We start from the raw sequence: 4,597 nt of genomic DNA on the forward strand, positions 1-4,597 counted from the left end.
CCATGGGGCAGGACAGGTAGTTTAGATTAATGGACAGAGAAGTGTTCTTCGAAGAGGTGAAACTTAAGCTGAGATCTGAAGGATGAGAAGGAGCTAGTCACTCAAAAAGCAAACCCAAGAATATGCCAGATATAAAGAAACAACGGCCGGGCGCAGTGGCTCACCCTGTAATCCCAGCACTTTGGGAGGCCAAGGCAGGCAGATCACGAGGTCAAGAGATCGAGACCGTCCTGTCCAAAATGGCAAAACCTCGTTTCTACAAAAAATACAAAAAGTAGCTGGGCATGGTGGTGCACGCCTGTAGTCCCAGCCATTCGGGAGCCTGAGGCAGGAGAATTGTCTGAACCCAGGAGGTGGAGGTTTCAGTGAGCCAAGATCAAGCCACTGCACTCCAGCCTGGTGACAGAGTGAGACTCCGTCTCAAAAAAAAAAAAAAAAAAAAAAAAAAAGTGCAAATCACTTATTGATATGTTATAGGAACAGATGAAAAGGTCAATGTCAGGAAAAAAGGGGATATTGGTATGGGCATGAGATGAAGTTTGAGAGAAATAGCGCAGCTCATGCATGTCGTTATAGTTCAGGACAGAGAAGTGGAATTATAGTGAAAGCTTTTATGCAGAAGTGTGTAATGACATGATTTGATTCTTAAAATTATTCTGAGCATTGTAAGGAGAATAATTCAAGAGAATGAGTTGGAGAAGGAAGATGTTTTTAAATATAAAAATATATTTAAGTAGTTCAACCAAGAAATGCGGAGGTGGCTTAGAGTAGTGGTGGCAGAAATCTAAATGGAGGAATTGAAGAGATATTTGCAGGTACATCTGGTAGGGTAATATTATAATTATATGTTTACTTGTCTTTCTTCCCTTCCAATCTGGTGCCCATGTAGGGATAATCTATGTTATATTAATCACTGAATTTTCATTCCCATCTATGCATATTCAATGAAAAATATTTTTTCATAATTTGGAGTATCTGGTGCATGGAAGGCACACATGAAATCTGCAAATAAATGAATAGGTTTGCTATCTATAGTGGAAGTCCCCTCTCTGTTTCCTAAAATTACTTTTTTTCATACTTCAAGAGAGGCCTACTGATTTTGATATAATACAATGTGGTGGACATGGTTACATCCTGTTTCTCCACCCCCCTTCAAGATCTTTCAGACTTCAATAACATACGTTTAGTACTTTTATCTTCCAGGTTGAAGACATGCAGTCTTTTGATTCTTATAAGGCACTTCTTTCTTTTTCACTGAATTCCTCTGAATTTTCATCTCATGTATATCTTACTTGAGATGCGGTAACACTATGCTCCTGGTGTGCACACACTGCAATCCTGTATGTCAATTGGATGCTGCATTTTGGCTTATTCCAATATATTTTCTAATAAAGTTTAATATTTTCTAGAATGTTTTTGTTTCTAAAAAACAAGGCCCAAATACATATAAGTTTTCTTAGCGTAAAAATGTAATAGCCCATAGTTTGAAATAGAATCGTGAGAATTTTTTTCTTGCCCTTGTCAATAATGAAACTTATCTATAATTTTGTTCCTTTTTGATGTAGCCTTATGTAATTTTCTTGCATTCTGTCCTTGGCAGTTTGGCATCTCACTGTCTCCAGAAGAGCTTAGTGTCAATTGCATTCTTTCCTTGAAATCACTTATAAAAACTGTCGGATTAGGCTGAACCCTGGGAGATTTTTCCATTTGTACTTTCTGTCCAGAGCAATTTTCCCTTAGTCTTTGTTTCTTGCTTTATAAGGCAATTATCTATTCATGGCAAAAGCAGGCTTCTCAACTTCATGGTAGCTCCAGTTGAAGATTATGTAAAGGTACTTTGAAAATGAAAATAACATATCTGCTTGTTATATTTTGTTCATTATTGATTATTCACATTTATGAAGAGCTCAATCATGTTAATCAGCTGAACATAAAGCACATTCCCTTTCCATGAATATATTATGTCTTCTTGAATAAAGCAGTTAACCTATATATAGTGGGATGTCAACATCCCGGTAACTTGCCCCATATGCAGGTAAAACTTGTCATTCTTTAGCTTTAGAATCTCCACTAAAACTCTTCTTATAGATGCCAACTATCATCCTTTCAGCATTTTTAATGACTATATACATTTTTTGACTAATAGCTCCACAATGCCACCCTTAGATTCTTTTAAAATTTTGATGCATTTAATTTAGTTTATTGATTAAATCTATACCATACTAAATTTTATTATTATTATTATTTGAGACAGAGTCTAACTCTGTTGCCCAGGCTGGAGTACAGTGGCATGATCTCGGCTCACTGCAACCTCCACCTCCCGAGTTCAAGCGAGTCTCCTGCCTCAGCCTCCCGAGTAGCTGGGAGTACAGGTGACCACCACCACACCTGTCTAATTTTTGTAATTTTTGTATAGACGAGATTTCACCATGTTGGCCAGGCTGTTCTCGAACTCCTGACCTCAGGAATCTGCCCACCTCGGCCTCTCGCCCTGCTTTATTATTTATTTAAATCCTTTTCTGGAGCTATTTTCTCACTTATAATTTTTCTTCTTTTACCTTTTAATAATTACTTACACATTTATTTAATTAACATTTATTGAATGGCTGCTAAGGATTGGGAACCTAGCAGTGAACAAGGTAGGCAGAAATTTCTACCTTCATGGAGTTTACATTCTTTTAGAGCTGACAGGCAATAAACAGGCAAAAAATCAATAATAGACTGAGTGACTATAAATGCTATGAAATAAAAATAAAGCAGTTAAGAAGATAGAAGGTGGTGGTGGGGATACTATTTAATACAGAGGGATCAGGAAAAGTTTTTCTCAAAATATAACATTTTAGCAGGCACCTGAATGATGGGAGGGCCTGAGTGAAGTGAGGAAGCCAGAGAGTTATCTGGAGAAAAGGGAGTTCCAGGCAGAGGGAATAGCCAGTACATAGGCTCTGATATACGCATGTACTTGGCTTGTTCAATGAACAGCAAGGACTCTATTGCTACAGAAACGAAGTAAGTGAGTAGGAGAGTGGCAGGAAATGAGAACTAGGGATTTAGCCAGAGTCCAGATGATGCAAGACCTTATAGACCACATTGAGGACTTTGAATTTTATTCTTAGTAAGATAAGAAACCATTTGGTGGTTTTAAGCATGGGGGGATCATAATGGCACTTGTTTAAAAATAAAACTCTCATTCCAGTGTATATAGAATATATTGGGGCGTGGGAATATTTCGGTGGAAGCCGAAAGACAAATTAGGCAGCTCTTAGAGTAGGCAATTCAGATAAGAAACAATGATGACATGAATGTGGGTGTCAGTGGAAGTCATCAAATTATGAATGTATTTTGACAGTGTGCCAGACTGCATATGCTGATGGACTAATTGTGTAGTGTAAGAGAAAGCTAAAAAATGATTCCAAGTTTTAAGCCTAGGCATTTGCAAGCATGGAGTTGAAGTTTAATAAGATGAGGAAGACTATGGGAAGAGCAGCGTATTGCTGGGGAGTTGCAAAAGGATCATGCTTTGATTATGTTAGAATTTAGAAGCCTATTAGGCATCCAAATAGAGATGTAAATCAGCTCAATATACATGTCCAGATTTGGGAGAAAATTCTGGGCTAAAATTGTACATTTGCAAGTTGAGAGCTACTAGTATGCAGATGGTATTTAAAATTATGTGACTTGTTGAGATTGTCTAAAGAGTGAATATAAACAGAAAAGAGAAGAGGATTCCTTCTGGAATGAGTCCTGGGACATCCAATTGTTTTGAGGTTTATGAAAGAAACCAACAAGAGTCTTAGAAGGAGTTGCCAGTGAGGTAGGAGGAAAATCAACAGAGCAGTGGCCGAGAAGACAAATGATGGAAGTGTTTCAAGAAAGAGGGTGTGATCTGTGATGTCAAATGTGACTGGAAGTTGAATAAAATGAGGAATGAAATTTGACCATTAGACATGGCAAGACAGAGGTTATGGTCTCCTTGAAAAAAAAAAAACTGTTTAAAAATGGGATAATGAGATCCAAAGTCTAACTGGAGTAGACTAAAAAGGTAATTTGAAACCAAAAATATAGACAGCACTTTTGTAGGGTTTTTCTCTAAAGAGGAACAGGTTGAATGAAGGAATACAGTAAAAAAAGAGTTGGGGTTGAATGCATGGGAGTGAGTGCATCATTAATGATGAGCAATTAATTGAATCAATGTGTTGGTAGTCCCAATGTGGTCAAAGAATTGTTTTAAAGGTACTAAAGGGAGTGACTTAGAAGAATACGAGGTGGCAGATAATGACATATAAAACTGATACTTTGGAGAAGGTAGAATTTTAAGTAATGGCAACGTCTAAGAAATAGCCATAGGCACATATCACTAAGGTGAGATGGATGACATTTGGATTGAAATTAGATCAGAGAAATCATATTCTTTGAGGAACTGTCTAAGATATGGGTGTTGAAGCCACTAAGAATGGTGAGAGGCATAAAAATTATTTAGGGTACAAATTGTTCAATAAATGGTAAGAATAGAGAAGTCTCCATAATTAAAACAAGAATTGGAATTGGTGTGATTTGATGGCTTCCACTACACAGGAGCTGGGGATTTTGAAGTGAG

This window comes from Rhinopithecus roxellana, chromosome 7 (genome assembly GCF_007565055.1).
Source record: "Rhinopithecus roxellana isolate Shanxi Qingling chromosome 7, ASM756505v1, whole genome shotgun sequence".
NCBI lineage: Eukaryota > Metazoa > Chordata > Mammalia > Primates > Cercopithecidae > Rhinopithecus > Rhinopithecus roxellana.